This window comes from Pan troglodytes, chromosome 11, assembly GCF_028858775.2.
Source record: "Pan troglodytes isolate AG18354 chromosome 11, NHGRI_mPanTro3-v2.0_pri, whole genome shotgun sequence".
Classification (NCBI taxonomy): domain Eukaryota; kingdom Metazoa; phylum Chordata; class Mammalia; order Primates; family Hominidae; genus Pan; species Pan troglodytes.
The window spans coordinates 75108523-75132435 of record NC_072409.2 but is presented as its reverse complement, the minus strand read 5'-3'; the positions used below and the strand labels follow the sequence as shown (position 1 = coordinate 75132435).

At 39.2% G+C, this 23913-nt stretch overlaps 1 long non-coding RNA gene across 3 annotated transcripts in view; it reads right to left on the bottom strand.

Annotated features, from left to right (window-relative positions):
- Positions 1–11645: 11645 nt before the first annotated feature.
- Positions 11646–23913, bottom strand: part of LOC107976696 (uncharacterized) — a 188303-nt gene continuing 176035 nt past the window's right edge. For 2 of the 3 annotated variants that reach the window (XR_010148711.1, XR_010148710.1), the window contains 2 exons: positions 14548–14703; positions 11646–12694 (listed from right to left, as the gene is read on the bottom strand). This is a non-coding gene — a long non-coding RNA (uncharacterized LOC107976696). Of the gene's footprint in view, positions 12918–14547; positions 14704–23913 lie in introns of all 3 variants that reach the window. The other variant, XR_010148709.1, reaches the window with a different exon arrangement.

Sequence of the window (23913 nt, the reverse complement as noted above, 5' to 3'; positions counted from 1 at the left end):
GAATGCTCGGATCTAGGCCAAGCGTTAAATATTACGAAGGGAACGTAAAACATCTAGTGGGGCTTTTTTGTACAGATCCTGGGCGCTGAGTGTAACCGCGGGAATTCTTGGACAGCACCCAAAAATCTTGCTGCAGGTCCCGAAAGCAAGGCCAGCAGGTCTGTCTCACCACTGTCACTCGGCTGTAACACACATCGAGTGGTGAACGGCCAGGCTGAAGTTTACTCCTGAGCTGCGCCTCTATTCTCTACTAGGTGAGGACGCGCCAAGGAAGAGACGCCAAGGGCAAAAACGACCTGGTCTCAGACGCACGTAAAACTCCGCCTGTCTTGTCAGTGCCCCTTAAGTGGAGAAGCCCCTGAGGAACACTTGGGGAAGGAAGGAGTGTGTGCGTAATCACCCACATTTCTCTCACACTCCCATACTCTGAGCCCATTTTTCTAAGAAACGGCCCATTTTCGCCCTAGTGGCTGCAGCATGTCAATGCGGTATGGAGAATAGGCAGTCTTACGGTGGTTTGTACACCAGAAGAGTCTAATTATGTTGGAATATTTGTAGAGTTTCTATTAGAGTAAATATATGCTACTATTATAGTTGGATTCTAAATATATTCCACTATCTCCCACTTAAAATTAGGACTTGCGGTCCTACTTCTAATCACCCTACTTCTGCTGTACTATTTCAACCATAGCAGTTTGTCCTTTGGACAGATAATTTACTTATTATATATATTTTTAAAATTTCTCCCAGAAGAATGTGCACTCCATGTAGGCAGGGATTTTTATCTATTTTATTCATTGATATCTCTCAAGGACATGGTAGGTGTTAAAATATATGTGTATTTTTAATGAATAAAATAAAATAAAGGAGATCTCACTTTCTTAACCTCTAATTCTGCAAGAACCTGGATAATTCCCCCAGACACGCTCCTTCTCACCTTCACAATTTCAAATCTTCCTTGCGTTCTGAGTGCTCCCAGCACTGCTTAAAACCTTGCCTTACTTTCTGTCTCATTTAGTAGCCAGATAGGCTTCAGTACTGGGCCAGAGAGGGCCTCCTACTTATTCATGCTAGTAACTGAACACCTCCATGGACAGTGTCTAGAACACACTGGTGATCAGTAGCTATTTCTTAACTGATAGAACTGTGGATCTACCTCGATTTTAAGACCTATAAGATACGTCCCAGAGATCACTTCAAGGATTCTCAGATCACACCTTTGTAAGAGATGATGAACATTTTTCAGATGAACAATATAGAGATGACTTTTTTCTAGATCCCTTCAATGCAGGCATAGAAATTAAGTGCTGCAGGCTCCTACCTGCACTGAACCATGATGTACCTAGAGCAATGTTTCTCAAACTCTTTTGACCATGATCCACAGTAAGAAATGCCCTTTATATCACAACCCAATGAACACATACATAAAGGCGTATACTAACTAAAAAAGAAGTGTCATAATATGAAACTTACTTACCCTTAGTACATAAACTAATATATCCTTTTCTCTTCTACACCATTCCATTTTTGAATGCATGTAATAACTCAATACATTGATTTTAACATCCAATACTGAGTTGTAAAAAAATAAGCAAGAATACTGCCAACTTCTGATTAAAATGGAGTAATAGGGAACAGATTTGTTCTCTCAATCATATGACCAACACACTGAACAAAATATATTAAAGTTAAGACAATGGATATAAGACAATGAAGGTCATCATTCAGAGAGAAGGAACCCAGGCAGAGGCCATCTACCTAAGTTGAGGAGACTAGCTCAAGAGAAATCAAGGAGTGCAGAGTTCACAAGACAGAGTAGCAAAGAGAAGAGTATTGCCCAGAAAGAACTATGGACATCTGCAGAGGGTTCCTCTCAAGTATTCAGCATAGTGCTGATTGACACATGCAGGTGATAAAGCTATCTGAGGCCAGAGAAAGAAGCACTGAAAAGATTAAAGCGAATAGAGTTTAAAAAAATCAAAAGGAAAATGTAAAACACTATGTATCAGAATTTGTGTGATACAACTAAAGCAGTTTTTAGAGGGAATTTTATAGCACTAAATTCCTGTATCAGGAAAGAAGAAAGATCTCTAACCAGTGACCTCAGCTTCCACCTTAAGAAATCAGAGGGAAAAAAAGAACAAATTAAACACGAGGTAAGCAGAAGAGAAGAAATAATACAGAGCAGAGTGGAAAATAATGAAATAGAAAACATAAAACCAATAGAGAAAATTAATTAAATCAAGAGCTGGTTCTTTGTGAAGATCAATAAAAACAGCTAGTCCAACTGATCAGAAATAAAAAAGAGAAAACACAAAGGACCAATAACAGTAATGAGAGCAATTAAAACACTGAATATTTTATAGATATTAAATACTATGGATATATTGTGAACAATTTTATGCAAATAAATTTAACAACTTAAATGTAATGAACATATTCTATGAGAGATAAAAAGCCAATGAAACTCACTATAGAAGAAACAGATTACATAAATAATCCTATATCTACTGTAAAACTTGAATGTCTGGTTTAAAACTTTCCACAAAGAAAACTCCACTCCCAGATGGCTTCACTGGTGAATTCTACAAAACAATGAAGGAAAAAGAATACCAATTTCATACATACTCTTCTAGAAAAATGAAGAGGAAGAAATACTTTCCAATTCATTTTATGAGGCCAGCATTACCTTGATACTGATATACAAAAACATTACAAGAAAAGAAAACAACAGTTCCTATTAATGTCAGTGCTAACATTCTAAGCAAAATTTCAGTAAATTGATTTCAACAATACATCGCACATCCAAAAACATCACGAGTAAGTGGAGTTTGTCTCATGAATCCAAGTTGATCTCATGGGGGCAGAGGGTTGACCTCATGGAGGCAGAGGGAGAATGAGGGTTACCAGAGTCTAGAAAGTGTAGTGGGGGTAGGGGATGTTTTTCCAAAAAGCAGTTATAAGACAAGGAAATCCACTTTCACCATTTCTACTCAATATTGCATTGGAGATTTTAGTTAGTTCAATAAGTCAAAAAAAGAGAAATAAAAGGTATTCAGATTGGAAAAGAAGAATTAGACTGTTTTTTTTTAAACATACAACGTTGAGTCCTATATAGAAAATTTAATAGAATCTATGAAAAAGCTACTCATACTAATAAATGAATTATCAAGTTTGCATAATACAAGATAACTATTTACAAATCAGATATATTTCTATATACTAGCAACAATCATGAATTAATTTTTTAAAAACTACAAATTACAACAGCCAATCAACAATACAAAATACTTAGAATTAAAGCACAGTCCATAAACAGAAAAACATAGATACATTGGATTTTATAAAGATTAACAATTTCTGCTTTTCAACAGATACCGCTAATAGAATGAAAAAAAAGCCACAAAATGTAAGAAATATCTGAACATTTGATAAAGTCATATCAGAGTATATAAAGAACTCTCAAAACTGAATAATAAGAAAACAACATTTTAAAAGTGTGTAAATGTGTTGAACATATACTTTACCAAAGAAAATATGCAGTTGGCATGTAAGCACATGAAAAGATGCTCAACAGCATTAGTCATTGAGGAAATGCAAATTAAAACCACAATGAGATAGCTACACACTAATTGGAATGGCTAAAAATTTATTTATTTATTTATTTATTTATTTAATTTATTTTTGAGATGGAGTCTCACTCTTTTGCCCAGGCCCGAGTGCAGTGGGGCAATCTCGGCTCACTGCAAGCTCCGCCTCCCGGGTTCACACCATTCTCCTGCCTCAGCCTCCCAAGTAGCTGGGACTACAGGCGCCCGCCACCGCACCTGGGCTAATATTTTGTATTTTTAGTAGAGACCGGGTTTCACCGTGTTAGCCAGGATGGTCTCAATCTGCTGACCTCGTGATCCACCCATGGAATGGCTAAAATTTTTAAAAACTGACCATACCAAGTGTTGACCAGAATGTGGAGCAACTGGAACTCTCATACACTGCTACTGGGAGTGTAAAACTGTATGGCCACTTTGGAAATGTAGAAGTTTCTTCAAAAGTTAAACGTATACTTATCAGGTGATCCAACCGTTCTACTTCTATATACTTACCTAAAAGAAAGGAAAGCATATGTCCATACAAAGACTTGAACGTGAGTGTGCATAGCAGCTTTATCTTTATATGTAAAAACTGTAATAATCCAAATATTCATTGACAGGCGAATGAATACACAGATTGTGGCATACCCATACAACAGAATGCTACTCAGCAATGAAAAGAAATGAACAAAGCTTGCAGTCATATGCATGAATCTCAAAATAATTATGCTAAGTGAAAACGTCAGATAAAAAGGAGTACATACTGTATGGGATCATAAAACTCAAGAAAATGCAACAAAAATGCAAAAAAAAGTGCAAACAAATAGATTGTGACAGAAAATAACTCAGTGACTGCTGGTGAGGAAAGAGAGAAGTAGGCAGGGAGGAGCCAGAGCGAGCAATGACAAAGGACACAAGGAAACTTTATGATGATGGATGGATCATGGTGATGGTTTCGATCTGATCAACTTATTAAATGTTTAGCTTATTAGCAATTATACCGCCATAAAGTTGTCTCTAAAAACAAAAGAGAAATGCTGACCTAGATCCTCCAATCATCAACTTCTTGTTCTGCTGGAGTTCCTTTAGAACCTCCAATTTTATTATAAAGTTTGGAGATTTTTAAATAAACTCAGATTCTGTAATGTTCTAGTTTTAGAGGTACCTACTCTGTAATTTCTTTTACACTTTGAAAAAGTCTGGGGAAACCATAATTTAATAAATAGAAGACACAGTGGCCCATACCTAAAAATAGGACCTGAATGTCCATTAATAGTGGAACAAGTCAATAAATTATAATACAGTCACATGTCCCATTATGATGCTTCCATCGACAATAGACTACATATACCATGGTGGGCCTATAAGATTATAATGGAGCTGAAAAATTTCTATCTTCTAGTGACATTGTAGCCATTTTAATATTGTAGTGCAAGGGATTACCACCTGTTTGTGGTTAACATTGGAGTAAACAAACTTACTACACTGTCATTTGTATAAAAGTATAGTGTGTAAAATTATGTATAGTACATCTATAATTGTTGATAATGATAATAAATGACTATGTTACTGGTTTATGTATTTACTATACTTTAGCTTTTGTTGTTACTTTATAGTGTACTCCTTCTAATTTTTTTGTTGTTTGTTTATTTGTTTGTTTTTTGAGACCGAGTCTCACTCTGTTGCCCAGGCTGGAGTGCAGTGGCCCATCTCAGCTCACTGCAACCTCCGCCTCCCGGGTTCAAGCGATTCCTCTGCCTCGGCCTCCCAAATAGCTGGGATTACAGGTGCGTGCTACCACACCTGGCTAATTTTTTGCATTTTAGTAGAGATGGGGTTTCACCGTGTTAGCCAGGATGGTCTTGATCTCCTGATCTCATGATCTGCCCGCCTCGGCCTCCCAAAGTGCTGGGATTATAGGTGTGAGCCACCATGTTTAGTGCCTTCTACTTACTAAAAAAAGAAGTCAACTGTAAAACTGCCTCAGGCAGATCCTTCAGGAAGTATTCCAGCAGAAAGCATTGTTATCATCAGAGATGACATGAATGTTATTGCCCCTGAAGATCTTCCAGTGGGACAAGATGTGGAGTGGAAGACAGTGATATTGATGATCCTGACCCTCTCTAGGCTGAGGCTAATGTAGATGTTTGTGTGTTCGTTTTTAACAAAAAAGGTTTAAAAAATGATACATTTTAAAAATAGAAAAAAACTTACAGAATAAGAATATAAAGAAAGCAAATATTTTTGTACAGCTGTACAAAAATGTATTTGTGTTTTAATCTAAGTGTTATTACAAAAGAGTCAAAAAGTTAAAAAATTAGAAAATGTATAAAGTAAAACAGAGTAAGCTAAGGTTAATATATTATTGTAGGAAAATGTTTTGTAAATGTAATGTAGCCTAAGTGTACAGTGTTTATAGGGTCTATAGTGGTGCACAGTAATGTCTTAGGCCCTCATATCCATTCACCACTCACTCACTGACTCACCCAGAACAACTTCCAGTCCTGCAAGCTCCATTCATGGTAAATGCCCTTTACAGGTGTACCATTTTTTATTTTTATACTCTCTTTTTACCGCACCTTTTCTGTGCTTAGATACGCACAATTGTGTCATAATTACTTATTATATTCAGTACAGCAACATAGTGTACAGGTTTGTAGCCTGGAAACAATAGGCCATAACGTATACTTGAGGTGTATAGTAGGCTCTACCACCTAAGTTTGTGTAAGTGTACTCTGTGATGTTCACACAACGACAAAATCACCTGACATCTTTCTCAGAATGCGTCTCCATCATTAAGTGAATACAGATCTGTACTTCTATTCTTTACATCAGTACATGCCTAATTAAAGACGAGTTTTATAGGGCCGGGTGTGGTGGCTCATGCCTGTAGTCCCAGCACCTTGGGAGGCTGAGGCAGGCAGATCACGAGGTCAGGAGTTTAAGACCAGTCTGGCCAGCATGGAGAAACCCCGTCTCTACTAAAAATATATAATTAGCTGGGGATGGTGGCAGGCACCTGTAATCCCAGCTGCTCAGGAGGCTGAGGCAGGAGAATCGCTTGAAACCGGAAGGCGGAGGTTGCAGTGAGCCGAGATCGCGCCACTGTATTCCAGCCTGGGCAACAAGAGCAAAACTCAGTCTCAAAAAAAAAAAAAAAAAAAAGAGTTTCATATAGATTGACTTGGAGGCATATCCACAATATATTAATAATGCATCTCACATGACAATATGTAGTCTGAGCCTACAAAGAAAGCCAGTATTTGTGAATATGTTTTGTTTGTCTATGGAGAAAAACAGAGAAGTATTTACACCAAATCACGACATTAGTAACTTAGAGGAAATAGAGAGGTAGTTTGAGGTAAGAGGAGAAAAGACCAGGAAACTTGTGAATACTTATTTGGAACTTACAGCCTCCTTACCCACACCATGCCTAACTTTCCTCTTTGCATTGCCTCTTCCCCTTTAGATCCGGTGTTATCCTATTTCTAGAGTCCCTCCCGTCAGTGGAAGGAACCGAATCTACAAGCATGTTCACAATCCAAATAATGTTCATCACCAGACACTTCATTTCCCCAAGAATGTCTGTATTTTAGTGGAGGACACTGGGAAAAAGATGTAATCCAAAGGAATTTCAGGTACCATGGCAACCATAAAAGAGGAAGTATTTGAGCATGGAGGACTCAACACAGGTCACATGGAACCAAAGGCTGATATTCATGATTAGCACCACACTTGCTCCCTGTCACCCCAACATCCTCTTTTGAAGTTTATACAGTTTCCTACTGTTTTCTACCTAACATCCTCCAACTCTGAGTAAAGGTCTCACTTTTCCCCACCTCTGCCTAAGATGGTCTGTGAACTGTATGCTACCTGGTCACTCTGAACCACAGCCAAACCCAAGGTTTCATCCCACTTCCTTTCTTCTCTGTGTCCAAATCTTCCACTTTTGTACTTTTAGTCATACACAGCACATACTAAGTCAACACAGACTTATAAAGTTTTTATGAACACCTAAAAGGAAGAGCATATGGAGAAAATTCAACAGAGCCTCAGAAAACTGGAGTCACGGGCATGTGGGTGATCCTTAAATCTAAGTTGCAGGCCATCCATCTGACGAGGTTTCGTGGTCAGCTCCGGATTATTTTCTTAGTTCATGTTGGTAGTCTAGGTCAATACCCATACCTGCTCCCATGTTGTCCTGTTTTGTCAAGGTTTAACTATTATGGCTTAATTAATTACTTAATCCTGTTAATTGTCCCACAACCCCAGTGTCCATTCTCCCATTCTTCTCTTGAGTAATAGAACACTTGATCGCACCCAGTCAACAACTATATTTCCCAACTTCTTTTGAAGTAAAGGTGTGGCCATTTGACTAAGTTTTTACCAGAGAATTTAAGTGGAGGTGATGTGTACAATTTCAACATTATTTCTTTAGAAGAAAGTTATTTCTTTCCATTTCTTCTTGTCTTTCCTTTCTGCAGACTGGGAAGTCTATTACAGTACCACATCACAAAAGAACTTCAGTTGTTACAAAGAAGTTTACTTATGCTTCAATGAACAAGTATAGTATGATGTTTCAGTGCTACTCTGCCCATATTTATTGTGACAGTCAAGTGTTCCCAGTTCAACGCAATTGACAATCACAGTTCATGCAAAGAACAGTTTTATGGCCATGCACTTTTTAACTACATGGTGCCATGTACTTAAAGACCCACAAGCACTATATTATATCAGACCTCTGCAGGTGATTAACCAAATTGTTGCAGTCAAGCCCCAAATTGGGAATTAGCCCAGAAAAGTTCTGGGTTTCACTCATGAAAGAATTCAAGAACGAGTTGGTGGTAGAAGAAAACAGCTTTATTGAGGTGGCAATGTTACAGCTCCATGACTGCTCCTGCAGAGCAGGGTTACCCCAAAGGCAGCCTGTTAGAGAGTAACAGCTCAGGGGTGGGTCTACAATAATATATATACTCACTGTAATTACATGCAAATTAAGGGGCAGATTATGCAGACATTTCTAAAAAAGAGTGGTAACTTCTGGGTCGGCAGGTCGTTGCTAGGGAAATGAGTGTTAACGTCTGAGTGTTGCCATGACGATGATAAACTGACATGGCATTGGTGGGTGTGTCTTATGGAGAGGCTCTTTGGCCTCTTCCCTATTTCAGCTAGTACTCAATCTCACCTGGAGTTCGAATCCTTACCTCTGGAGCCAAGTTCCACCTCCTACTTCAAAATGTTCTTCCAACTGGGGTAGCAACCCATTACTAAGTCAATTTAGTGGCTTTTATTAGGATATTTCTAATGAAATAGACTAGACAATGCTAGAATAGAAAACAGCAAAGGTATAAAGGCAACATTGTTTCATGAAACTTTATTATAGGTTGTACTGGATTTTGTTGTAAATGTATTTCTTATCGTGGTTCACAGTCAAGTTTGAAACCAACTGGCTGAGCACAATGTTTCAACCATTTGCAGGAATCTCCTGTGCAAGGAGATACAGTTCCTAGTCTGGGCTTGAACACTTCCAGCAACTTTCCTTAATCAGGATATTAGAAATAAGCACTTTACAGATTATTACTGAAGTTAGCCATAAATTCTCTTACAGCCAAATAATTCTCTTGTCATTTTATCTAGCAGAGTATCATGTATGGAGCTCAATACATATTGGTTGAATTAAAGTTAATCTCAGCTGGGCATGGTGGCCCACGCCTGTAATTCCAGCACTTTTGGAGGCCAAGGCAGGTGGATCACAAGGTCAAGAGATCGAGACCATCCTGGCCAACGTGGTGAAACCCCATCTCTACTAAAAATACAAAAATTAGCTGGGCGTGGTGGTGCACGCCTGTAGTCCCAGCTAGTTGGGAGGCTGAGGCAGGAGAATCACTCGAACCTGGAGGTGGAGGTTGCAGTGAGCCGAGATCACGCCACTACACTCCAGCCTAGCCACAGAGCAAGACTCAATCTCAAATAAAGTTAAATTAAATTAAATTAAAAAGTTAATCTCATCTTTGTACACCATTAATTGCAAGAAAGTTCCATTTTATGGTAAGCCTAAATCTGCCTCTCTAAAAATGCTCCTCTGTTGATGCTAGTTTTAACCTCTCAGGGGCAAAGTAGAGAAAATGGAATCCTTTCTTCAAGTCTGCCATCCAACATTTTAACTGTTCCTCTTATATTTTTTTCACCTGCAGGTCTAATATATTTGCCTTTCATGCTTCTATTTAAGTCAGTGATAAAGAATATTTAACATGACAGGTCCAGACACTCAACTAAAGACATTGCCTATGCTGACATCTATTTCTTAACTAATTAATTCATTCTTACATAGAAGGTGACTGTCTAACCAGCTAAGAATCCATCAAACTGAATTCTATAATTATGTCTTTCTTAACCCTTAGCCTGAGCCACCTATGCACCACATACCCAATTACATAAAGACCAAACTGGTATTGTCCATTAATATTTTTTTATTTTGCTTTGTTTGTAGTCATTCTGAAGTTCATTTTTTGTGCCAACTTCAGACTTCATTCTAACCTGATGTCAACCTACCACCCGCATTTCAGCTTTTTAAACCTGTAACTCCATTTCTTCCTTTGGTTCCTTTTGATCCTTGCCCCTTGTTTCTTTAATATCAGCTTCTCCAAATGATTGATCTCAACTGCCTTTTCAGGACCTAGTGTACTGGGTTGTCTTGGATAGAAATTCCCCTTTGTAGTTTAGCCCTATGAAACCCAGCCACAATCCACCTGGCTCATTTTGTACCCACTCCCTGTCCAGTGATGGGGAAAGATTGGACAAAATAGCCCAAAAAGAGAAAGAGTAGGCTAGGCAAGTGGAGGCGGTCTGAGAAAACAGAATGAACAGTAATTTAGGTGTATTCTGGATCCCAAATTTGCTCCTTCTTGGAAAATTGAGACAAATTCTCTTCCTTTCTTCCACGTACCATCTTTCTCTCCAAGTATTTCCGACAGCTTATCCTTAGTCATATAAGCAAACCCAGTAATAACCTTTATCATCTTTGCAGCCATTTAAATAAGCTTATGATATCTCTTATGTGATCTCCCTCAACTAAGATGTCAACTTCTTGTTAACCACATTATCTCTACCATTTCTAAAGGAAAAATCCTTTTCCTCACCAGAAAAAGACACAGAATAAGAGGTAGAAAATACTGCTTTGTCTCTATTATCTGTTAATGTCTCACCATCTGCCCAAACTCTGGTCTTGTCACTTCATCCTTCTTACTCTAAGCCTGGTTCAAATCGTCCTTTTTTTCTTTTTTCTTTCTTTTTGTTTTGTTTTGTTTTGTTTGAGATGGAATTTTGTTCTTGTCGCCCAGGCTAGAGCGCAATGGTGCAATCTCGGCTCACTGAAACCTCCGCCTCCTGGGTTTAAGTGATCCTCCTGACTCAGCCTCCCTAGTAGCTCGGATTACAGGCACCCGCCACCAGGCCCAGCTAATTTTTTGTATTTTTAGTAGAGATGGGATTTCACCATGTTGGTCAGGCTGGTCTTGAGCTCCTGACCTCAGGTGATCCACCTGCCTCAGCCTCCCAAAGTTCTGGGATTACCATTGCCCAGCCTAAATAGTCCTTTTCTGTTGCTTTCTATTTATTTCACAACAACTTTCACACATTCTGTACTTCAGTCCTTCTGCCACTGTTGTCACAGTTTTGTGCTGCCCTATTGTATTCAAAATTTGGCTATATACCCACCTTCTATCTTCTTCCACACCAAAATCTACAGTGTAGTTAAGTAGAGTCTCATTTCTTCCTCATGAGGATCATTCATGCCTCTGCTGTCAGGATTTTGTTTTAGAATTTCCTTTCTCTCTCAAATCAATATTATTTTCTAGAGTCATTCAGTCAAAGGGTTTTATCTACATTTCCTCAAAAAAAAATGCAATCTGTCTCTTGAAGTCTAGAATGCATAAAAGTCTTCTTAGGATCCCATATTTAAACAGTTTAATCTCCAGCGCCACAGCCAGATCAGTCTTGGTCTGGTGTAAATGTCCCCGCCCTCACCACCCACCAAGAATCTTCTCCATGTCTCTTACACTTCTCTATGCAAATCTTTACCTTTATTACATAATTAGCTAACTCTCAATCAATAAAGTAATTGCTCTCTATCAAAAGGATAACTTCTGGAATTACACGAACAATAATACACAGTTATTGGTTGTGAAGGAAATGTTTTATACAGTCTTAGAACTTTCTGAAGGCATCTGAGACTACCTTATAATCAGAAGCATCTACAAGCCAGTGGAGACCTACCAATGTCAGTGCCCATACAATGACTTCCAGGGAAGTATTTGGAGGTGGGAAGCAGCCCCTAACTACCAGACTTTTAGTTATCTTCAAGTCAATTGACAGGCACTGTTAACACTGGAAATATAAGTAGGAAGAAGGCATCACTCGTATATTCTAAGAATTTGAAATCCTATGGGAAGACACATGCTAGATCGTTTCAGTGTGTATGGATAATACCGGACGCATGTACTGGGTCCTATAGGAGACAAAGGAGGAGCACAGAGCTCCCTCTGGGATCCAGGTAAGGCTTCATGGATGCACTGACCCTTGAGCTGAGTCTGAGTCCTAAAGAATGCACTTAATATCTCAAAGAAGTGACCAGGAGGATGGCATGAGTAAAATGCAAGGAGGCTGGAAACAGCATGGCGTGTGGGAGGAACCACATGCTGCTCAAATGTTGGCCACGCCTACACCTTTCCTCTATCCGCCCAAGAAAATCAGCACCAACTGTGCTGGCCTCTTGCCCCCAGATTAGACTCTAAGAAGACATGGTGATGTTTTTTTCACTGCTTCCTTTTGCTTTGATCAGTAGGCCCTGAGGCCAGTCCACACTCAGCAACACAGCAGCCTGTCTAAAGTATGTTTGGTAATTCCCGCCAAGACCTGCATCTGATAGGCCCTGGAGCGCTTCCAAGTATTTTCATGTGTGGACCTCTCCTTCTGCTGTTCCTCCTTCCCTCTTCTGGTGACCCTCTCCCTTTGCTTTAGATAAACTTCTGTTTTATCCTAAATATGAGGAATTGAAAGCCTTAGGGAGACAAAGTCCATATCAGAATTGCACTTCTGAAGTCATCCTAGTGAAGAAACAACAGAAAACAAATTATTCTGCTGAATGAAGCCACTCCTTGATATTCTGTTATTTTTCACCTAATTAGTTTCTCTTTCTTAAAGAACCTTTGTGGGATTGGGCACGGTGGATCATGTCTGTAATTCCAGCACTCTGGGCGGCCGAGGTGAGTGGATCGCTTGAGTCCCAGAGTTTGAGACCAGCCAGGGCAACATTGCAAAACCCCATCTCTACAAAAAAAAATACAAAAATTAAGGAGGTGTGGTGGCGCCTGCCTATAGTCCCAGAGGCTGAGGTGGGAGAATCGCTTGAGCCTGGGAGGAGGAGGTTGCAGTGAGCTGAGATCGCACCTCTATACTACTCCAGCCTGGGTAACAGAGTGACAGATCCCCATTCTCCCTCAAAAAAAAAAAAAAAAAAAAAAAAAAACACCTCTGTGATCAATAGACTGACCTCATGTCTTGTAATAAAAATACCTCTTTTCTGTTTAGAAGCCCTAGAGATTCTGCAAGCCCTGTTTCTTTGCAAATACAGAAACTGCACCTTTGACCTTCCCCCCACTGCTCTTCAAAAGTTTCAGTAAACCTTCTCTACCACCTGGGAGACATCTTCTGTGCATGGGGAAAGATTTCTTATGGATTAAGGAGAAGGTGCTGGAAATGAGAGAAGCCCTCCTGCCTTCTGTTTCCTCTTAGCCTCTCAAGTGACATATATAGAATAGAAAAATCAGTCCCCAAATATAATTCAGCTTCTGAGGGCAGGAGCTACTCCTATAGCTAATTCTGTGTTTTCAGTAGTCCAGAATATTTCTAACAATCTTAAAAGAGTATCAGATCCTCAAAATACAACTTTAAAAAATCAATTCTTTTTAACCTAAATTTGAAAAGATGTGTCACTCAGTACATTTTGGATTGGGAGAGGATATCCTGAGAGCACTGCCAGTGGTCTCACAACCCCAAAGTTATCAAAGATTATCAGCCACTGCCCCTGGTGCTAAATCTCCAGTGTCCTTTGGATTCTGTTCTCTAAATAAATGAATAAATATTATTCAAAGAAATATCACAAGGTTGTTTATGGAACAAAGACATAGTGTGGTGTTAGGTTACCAACTTGCCTTTCTGTGCCTGCAACTCTACATTTAACAAACTTCTATCTCACGAGGCTCTTGGATGACTAATTAGATATTGTCTTTGAATGTCCCGCAACTTTAAGTCTGAAACTTTCTTTTTTCTTTGAGATGGAGTCTCACTCTGTCACCCAGGCTGGAGTGCACTGCCAGGATCTCACCTCACTGCAAACTCCACCTCCCGGGTTCAAGGGATCCTCCTGCCTCAGCCTCTGAAGTAGCTGAGACTATGGGCACGTGCCACCACGCTTGGCTAATTTTTGTAATTTTAGTATACGAGGCTTTACCATGTTGGCCAGGCTGGTCATGAACTCCTGACCTCAAGTGATCTGCCTGCCTTGGCCTCCCAAAGTGCTGGGATTACAGGCATGACCCACTGTGCCCAGCCCTGAAACTTTCTCCATGTGAAGGATGTTGCCTCCCAAAAATGGTTGTATTACCTTTATTAACCTCATTTTGTGAGTGAAGAAAGTCATACAATGAAGGCTTAATATCACTTCAACAAGGATTGAAAGTGTCACTTTAGCCCATGTTTTTTAGTATGGAAGGAATGACAGAGAGCTGAGATGGTACCTCTGTGCCTATAAAAGGGACTGCCCTGTAGCTGGCCATCGGGAAAAGTGGCAAGGCACAGAGTGACCTCACCTTACCCCAGGAGCAGCAGCAGCCTTCTAGCCTCCCTTTCTTTGGTGTTTTTGACACAATCTTAGGGCTGGCCATAAGGACCAAATTACCTCCGTACTGTGTGGACTACGTTGGGTGTCTAATTCAAGAATGTCAAAGAGCTTCTTGTTAAGTTAGCCTTTCCTCTTCCTCCTCCTTTTCATCCTGGGATATGATATTTTTCTTTGCAGAAATGAGAGTGTTCCAGTGTAGTTAGCTTTCAGTGGCTACCAGAGAAAGAGAAAGAGAGAGAGAGAGAGCAAGAGTCTCTTTCACTCTTCTTTTTAATATCTACCTATGAGTTGAACTCTGTCTATATGCTTGCCAGAGTATGGCATAAGTCTTTGCATAAAAAAGAAAATTTTTCATTTTATTAGTTTAATAAGAAATACTATAAAGAGGTTATCATAGCCTAGCCCAAGACTTGCTCCATCCAAGTACCTGGACCCATTGCCTACCTCGCTCTAGAACATATGGTGTCTAGATTTCCTTCTGCATCCCGTGTCTGCTAGGGTCTTTGCTCTATCTAGATCAGAGCTGAAACATACACGTGAGACTCCAGCCTACATGTATTTAGCACAGAGACTCAAGACTGAGCAGAGCCAAGTTCTAAACAAAGCAAAACAAAACTCAAAAACACTTGCATGTATTTTTCCATCTCTTTTCTTCCCTCATCACTCTTCTTGATTACTGTTTATTTTTCAATATTTCTCAGCAACACAAGCAGTTTTGTTTCCGCTCTGTTTCCTATCACTTCTCTCCAGACAGCCAAAGGCAGTGAAGCAGAAGTAAGACTGCCATCTTGTGCTCAAGATGGTTATCATGTTATCATTTTCTCAAATCAAATAAAAAATGATTTGTGGGGTTTGAGAGAAGGTGTTGGAGCCCAAGTCCGACGTTCCCTGACCTAGGTTTTCCCAGAAGCTTTTGAACTCTCCCACCCTTTGGTATTGCTCTTTCTTGGCCTTCACGCTCCAGGATGCCATGAGTCATCCTTAGTCAAAAGCCAACTTTTTTTTAATGACTTTAAGTGTGACTTAGAATAATTATAGTTCAGATGCTATCACTTATGCTTTTATGACTGAGCTCAGTGGCCCAACTCAGAAGGGCAGGCACTCAACTTAAGGACTAAAGCATGACAGGTTATTCAAAATCACAGATCTAGTGGGTATTCTCTGCACCCTACCACCACTTCTGTGTTGGAAGCCCACGACTCACAAATTGCATGCTGCATGCTAGGCCTTCAAAATGACTGGAAGTCCTGTAGGGTCAGGATGTTACAGGGCCTAGGAACACCCAGTGATAGGCCACTCTCAGGTGACACTTCACTACCAATCAACAATTAATGGGCTTAAATAAATAATCAAAGAAAAACAGAGTAAAGGAGAGAGAGAGGAGAAATGGAAGGAAATAAAGAACGACAGGCCAAGAAGAGAAACCTAAGGAGGTCACAAATGTGAGGATTTAAAGGGAATGATGAGAGCACCACATAGAAACAAGCATTGGACAACTAAAGCAATAATGCAATGAAAACAATAATGAGAGGTGACACTGAAAAGGGCTCTCAGTGTTGGGGGGTCAGCAAGGATTGGTGGAGACTGTAGTGAACTGGAGAGAGCATGTCTTCTCTAAAGAAGCAAGCAGCTCCAGGCAATGACATGGTTGCCAGACAGGAATGTGGAGCTACTATCACTGAATCTTCTGATTTTTAAAAAGAATTTGTAGATCTACATTTGCATATTAAATCTTCAAATTTGTTTTAAGTCAGCTCAAGATTTTTTTTTAGAACACTGTGTGGGACAAACATGTCTGCAGGATTATTTGGCTTATGGTTGCTTGTTTAAAGCCCTTTCCCTATGCTGACACAAAATTTTATTGATAGGTAGGCACATAAATAGATACCATAGCTATAGCTCCATGCCATCTTCCTGTCTCCCATTCAAGAAAGTTTACAAAAACACAAGTAAGGGAGCATCATGAATGGTACAATTGACTGCTGTCATTTCTTTATATACAAAAAGGATTTACATAATTATATGTTCATAAGCAAAAATAGCAATAATAAGCTCAACCTACACTTTACCGCTCATACAAAAATTTATCCCAAATGGAACATGGATTTAAATGTAAAATTATAGAATATTTCAAAAAAAAAGTCATGGAAGAAAATGTTTGGGACCTAGGGCTAGGTAAAGAGTTCTTAGATTTGACGCAAAAAAGTATAATCCACAGGAAAAAATTAATAAACTACACCTCATCAAAATTAAAAATGTCTGTTCTATGAAAGATCTGTTGAGAAGATTAAAAATCAAATGACAGAGTGGAAGAATATATTTGCAAACCACATAACTAAAAAAGGAAGCTATATCTTGAACCTGTGTTTCTACAAGGAATTCTCAAATCTCAACATAAAAAACAAACAAACAATTCAATGAAAAAATGTACTTAGACATGAACAGTTATTTCATTGAAAAGGAAATAAGTAGACAGTAAGTAAGCACACAAAGAAGTGTTCAACATCACTAATCACTGGGGAAAATTAAAATAACAATGGCAATATTACAACACACCTCTGAGAATGGCTAAAGTGAAAATTATATTAACATCTAATGTTGGCAATGACGCGGAGAAACTGGGCCATGCATACATTGTTGGTGAAAATGTAAAATGGTTCAGCCACTTTGAAGAACAGTTTGATAGTTTTCTCTAAAACTAAAAATGCACTTGCCATATAGCCCAGCAATTGCACTTTCGAACATTCATCCCAGATAAAAATTAAAAGCTACATTCACACAAAAACTTATACATGAATGGTCATAGCAGCATTATTCATTATAGCCCAAAACTGAGAGAATTCCTAACTTTGTCAACGTACGCATGGTTAGACAAACCATGGTATATCCATACAATGGAATACTATTCAGTAATATTTTAAAAATGAACTATTGATATACACAACAACTTGGATGTACTTCAAGGGAATTATGCTAGGTGATAAAAGTTGATCTCAAAAGGTCAACTACTACATGATTCCATTTATGTAATATTCTGAAAATCAGTTAATTCAGGAACTACCGGACAAAGCTACAAAAACATTAAATAAAATAAATACTTAGGAATAAGTTTAAACAAGGTGGTGAAAGATCTGTGTACTGAAAACTATAAAACATTGATGAAAGAAATTGAAGAAGATGGCCAGGTACAGTGGCTCACACCTGTAATTCTAGCACTTTGGGAGGCCAAGGCAGGTGGATCACTTGAGGTCAGGAGTTCAAGACCAGCCTGGCCAATATGGTGAAACCTCATCTCTACTAAAAGTTCGAAAATTAGGTAAGCATGGTGGTGGGCACCTGTAATATCCCAGCTACTTGGGAGGCTGAGACAGGAGAATTGCTTGAACCCAAGAGGCAGAGGTTGCAGTGAGCAAAGATTGCGTGCCACTGAATGCTAGCCTGGATGACAGAGTGAGACTCCATCAAAAAAAAAAAAAAAAAAAAAAAAGAAGAAAGAAAGAAAGAAAGAAATTGAAGAAGACACAAATAATTAGAAAAATACACTGTGTTCGTGGAATAGAAGTACTAATATTGTTCAAATACCTATAGTACCCAACATGATCTACAGATTTAGTGCAACCCCCATCACAATTCTAATGACATTTGCTCACAGAAATAGAGAAAAAATTCTAAACTTTTCATGGAAACACAAAAGACCCAGTATAACCAAAGCAATCTTGGGCAAAAAGAACAAAGTTAGAAGCGCCACACTACCTGATTTCAAAATCTACTACAAAGCTATAGTAATCAAAAGCGCATGGTACTGACATAAAAACAGACACATAGACCAATTGAACAAATAGAAAACCCAGAAATTATTTAATTCAATTTAATTATTAAATTACTTTTGGATTTTTAAATAATTTGATTTATTCATTATCAAAAGAAAAAACATTACAAATGTTGGCAAGGATGCAGAGAAAAGGGAACTCTTTTACACTGTTGGTGGGAATATAAACTAGTACAGCCATTAGGGAAAAGAGTATAGAAGTTCCTCAAGAAACTGTAAGTAGAACTGCCATATTACCCAGCAATCCCAATGCTTGGAATTTGTCCAAAGGAAAGGAAATCATTATAGTGAAGAGACATCGGCACCTCCTTGTTTACTGCAGAACTATCCACAATAGCCAATATATGGAATAAACTTAGGTGTCCAACAACAGATGAATGGATAAAGAAAATGGGATATATACATATATATACACACACAATGGAATACTATTCAGCCATAAACAAAGAATGAAATCATGTCATTCACAGCAACATGCATAGAACTGGAGGACATTATGTTCAGTGAAATAAGCCAGGAACAGGAAGTTAAACACTACCTGGTCTCACTCATATGTGGAAGCTCAAAAAAGTTGATCTCATAGAAGTAAAAAATAGAACAAGGATATGAGAGGCTGGGAAGGAAAGGAAAGGGGAGGATAGGAATAGGGAGAAGTCTGTTAAAGAATACAAAATTACAACTAGATAGGAGGAATGAGTTCCAGTGTTCCATGCCACTGTAGGATGACCATCCTTAGCAATAATAGATGATACCGTTTAAAATAGCTAGAAGGAGGATACTGAGCCTTCCCAACATAACAAAATAAATGCTTGAGATTGTGGATATGCTAATTACCTAGATCAGATCACTATACTATATACTATATGTATCAAAACATCACTATGTACCCCAGGAATATGAACAATTATTTGCCAATTAAAAAAAATAAAATTAACCCAAAAATGTGGCATATATGCATACACTGAAATACTATTCAGCCTTTAGAAAGAAGAAAATTCTGTCATTTTTGCCACAACATGGAGGAGTCTGAAGGACATTATGTTAAATAAGCCAGGTACAGAAACGCAAATACCGTAGGATCTCACTTGTGTGTGGAATTTAAAAGAGATGGAGTCATAGAAGCAGAGAGTAGAATGGTGGTTAGCAGAGGCTGGAAGTTGGGGTGGGGCACAGAGATTGGGGAGATGTTGGTCAAAGGTTACAAAATTTCAGTTAGACAGGAGGAATAAATTCAAGAGCGTGGTGACTATAGTTAAAAACGATATATTGTATACTTGAAAATTGCTAAGAGAATAGATTTTAAGTATTCTCACCACAAAAAAATGTTAAGCATATGGTAATAGATATGTTAATTAGCATGATTTAGTCATTCTGCAATGTATACATTTATCAAAACATCTTGTTTTACACTATAAATATATACAATTTTTATTTCTCATTTAAAATAAATTTTTAAAAATCAGGTATCTCCTACTTCAGTGAAACTTCTAGGGGTCCAGTGGTATGGGGCATGTCAAGCTATCCCTCTGAAGGTAAAAGATGAGTTGTTGCATCTTGCCTTTCCTACAAGCAAGAAAGAGGAACAATGCCTAGTGGACTTCTTCAAACATTGAAGACACATTTCTCATTTGGGTGTGTTACTCTGGCCCATTTACTATGTGGGATCTGAAAAACTGCTAGTTTTGAGTGGGGGCCCAAAACAAGAGAAGGCTCTGCAAAAGGTCCTGGCTTCTGTGTAAGCTACTCTGCTACTTAAGCCATAAGATCCAGCAGATCTAATGGTGCTTGCAGGGTCAATGGCAGATAGAGATGCTATTTGGAGCCTTTGGCAGGCTCCTGTAGATGAATTGCTGCACAGGCTCTTAGGATTTTGGAGCAAGGCCCTACCATAATCTGCTGATAACTGTTCTTCTTTTGATAAACAGCTCTTAACCTACTACCAGGCCTTAGTGGAGACTGAACAGATGAGCATGGGCTATCAAATTACCACACTACCTGAGCTGCCCATCATGGACTGGGTATTTTAAGACCCACCAAGCCGTGGCATTGGGCATGCACGACAGCACTCCATTGTCAGATGGAAGTAATATGATTAGGCTGGGCATGCAATGAAATCACAAATCAGCTACATGAAGAAGTGGCCCAAATGCCCACAGTCCCCACTCCTGCTACACTGCCTTATCTCTCCCTGCCTGCATCTATGGCTGCATATGGAGTTCCCTATGATCAGCTGACAAAAAAAAAAAAACAAAAAAACAAAAAAAAACTTGGGCCTGGCGTGGAGATGGTTCTGCCCAATATGCAAGTATCAACCATAAGCAAAAGTACTGTAACCCCTTTCTGGGGCATCCCTTAAGGACAGTGGTGAAGGGATATCTTCCCGGTGGGCAAAACCTTGAGCAGTGCACCAGGTTGTGCACTTCTCTTGAAAACAGAAATGGTCAGATGTGCAATTATACACCAAGTCATGGGCTAAGCCAGTGGTTTGGCTGGATAGTCAGGGACTTGGAAGAAGCATGACTGGAAATTGGTGATAAAGAAATCTGGGAAAGAGGTATGTGGATAGAACTCTTAGAATTCTCAGAATGAGCAAAAAAAGTCAAAAAGATATTTGTGTTCCATGTGAATGCTCACCCAAAATTGACCTCAGCAGAGGAGAATTTTAATAATCAGATGGATAAAATGACCCACTCTTGGATAAAAGTCAGCCTCCTTCCCCAGCCACCTAAGTCATTGCCCCATGGGCTCATGAACACAGTGGTCCTGGCGGCAAGGATTATTAGGCCCTGACTGACAGCACTGACAGATGGCCACCCCAGTCATTGCCCATGGGCTCATGAACACAGTGGCCCTGGTGGCAAGGTTATTCATAGGCTCAGCAACATGGACTTCCACTCACCAAAGCTGACTGGCTATGGCCACTGCTGAGGGCTGAATATGGCACAAGCAAGACCAACCATGAGCCCCTGATATGGCACCATTCCCTGAAAAGTTCAGCCAGCTACCTAGTTGCAGGATGATTACACTGGACCACTTCTATTATCAAAGAGGCATTGTTTTTGTTCTCACTGGAATAGACACTTACTGTGAATATGGATTTGCCTTCCCTGAATGCAATTCTTCTACCAAAACTACCCTCTGTGGACTTATAGAATGACTTATTTACTGTCATGGTATTCCATACAGCGTTGCTTCTGACCAAGGAATTTACTTCACAGCCAAAGAAGTGTGACAATGGGCTCATGCTCATGGGATTCACTGCTCCTACCATGTTCCCCACTATTCTAAAGCATTTGACTGATAGAACCATGGAAAGACCTTGTGAAGATTTAGCTACATACAGCATCAACTAGGTGGCAAAACCTTGCTGGGCTAGGACAAGGCCCTCCAGAAGGCAGTATACGCTCTGAATCAGTATCCAGTATATGACACTGTTTCTTCCATAGCCAGGATTCAACAGGTAAAAACGGGAGTGTTCTCACTCATTATTACCTCTAGTGATCCACTAGCAAAATGTTTGCTTCCTATTCCCAAGATTTAATGTTCTGCATGCAGGTCTACAGGTCCAGAGGGAGGAATGTTTTCTTCAGAAGACACAACAGTGAGTGATTCCTTGACCTGGAAGTTAAGACTTCTACCTGGCCACTTTGGGTTCCTCATGTGTCTGAGTCAAAAGACCAAGAAGGGAACTATGATGTTGTCTGGAGTGATTTACATTCACTACCAAGGGAAAATTGGACTACTACTCCACAATGGAGGTAAAGAAGAGTATGTCCATAGGCATGGGCAAGGACTTCATGACTAAAACACCAAAAGCAATGGCAACAAAAGCCAAAATTGACAAATGGGATCTAATTAAACTAAAGAACTTCTGCACAGCAAAAGAAACTACCATCAGAGTGAATAGGCAACCTACAGGATGGGAGAAAATTTTTGCAATCTACTCATCTGACAAAGGGCTAATATTCAGAAACTACAAAGAACTCGAACAAATTTACAAGAAAAAAACAACCCCATCAAAAAGTGGGTGAAGGATATGAGAAGATGCTTCTCAAAAGAAGATATTTATGCAGCCAACAGACACATGAAAAAATGCTCATCATCACTGGCCATCAGAGAAATGCAAATCAAAACCACAATGAGATACCATCTCATGCCAGTTAGAATGGTGATCATTAAAAAGTCAGGAAACAACAGGTGCTGGAGAGGATGTGGAGAAATAGGAATGCTTTTACGCTGTTGGTGGGACTGTAAACTAGTTCAACCATTGTGGAAGACAGTGTGGTGATTCCTCAAGGATCTAAAACTAGAAATACCGTTTGACCCAGTGATCCCATTACTGGGCATATACTCAAAGGATTACAAATCATGCTGCTATAAAGACACATGCACACGTATGTTTATTGTGACACTATTCACAATAGCAAAGACTTGGAACCAACCCAAATGTCAATCAATGATAAATTGGACTAAGAAAATGTGGCACATATACACCATGGAATACTATGTAGCCATAACAAAGGATGAGTTCATGTCCTTTGTAGGGACATGGATGAAGCTGGAAACCATCATTCTGAGCAAACTATCGCAAGCAGAAAACCAAACGCCGCATGTTCTCACTCATAGGTGGGAATTGAACAATGAGAACACTTGGACACAGGGTGGGGAGCATCACACACTGGGACCTGTCGTGGGGTGGGGGGAGGGGGGAGGGATAGCATTAGGAGATACACCTAATGTAAATGACAAGTTAACAGGTGCAACACACCAACATGGCACATATATACATATATAACAAACCTGCACAGTGTGCACATGTACCCTAGAACTTAAAGTATAATTTAAAAAAAAAAAGAAGAATATGTCTGGAATAAAAGCAATCCCTTAGGGCATCTATTAGTATTACCATGCCCTATGATTAAGGTCAATAGAAACTAGAACAACCTAATCCATACAGGAATGCTAATGGCCCAGACCCTTCAGGAACAAAGGTTTGGGTCACCCCATCAAGTAAAGAACCATGACCACTGAGGTGCTTGCTAAAGGCAAAGAGAATACTGAATGGGTAGTAGAAAAATGTGATTATAAATATCAGCTGTGGCCACGCGGCCAGTCACAGAAATGAGGATGGTAATTGTCATGAGTATCTCCTCCTTATTTTGTTATGAATATGTTTGTGTGTGTTTGTGTAGATAGATGCATTAAGCAAATACCTTTGTTTTCTTTCCTCTCTTATTCCCTTATCATGTTACATAAAATGTATTGACTTTATATCAGTACTTAAGTACTGTTAACTTTACATTATAGTATTTAAATGATGAGATGTCAAGAGAAGAGTAAACATTACTCAAGGATTTTTACCTCCTCTTCTGGGAAAGAGATTAGTGCATTTTTAGTTGCATGCAGGGCAGTTGAATCCTGTTAGGTAGAATTATGACCTTGTTATTTTCTTTACTTGGTAATTAAGCATGGTTTAAGGAGATGCATATGGGTGCCAAGTTGACAAGGGTGGACTCATGATGGTTAATTTTATGTATCAACTTGACTAGGCTAAGCAATGCCCATATAGCTGGGAAAACATTATTTCTGGGTAT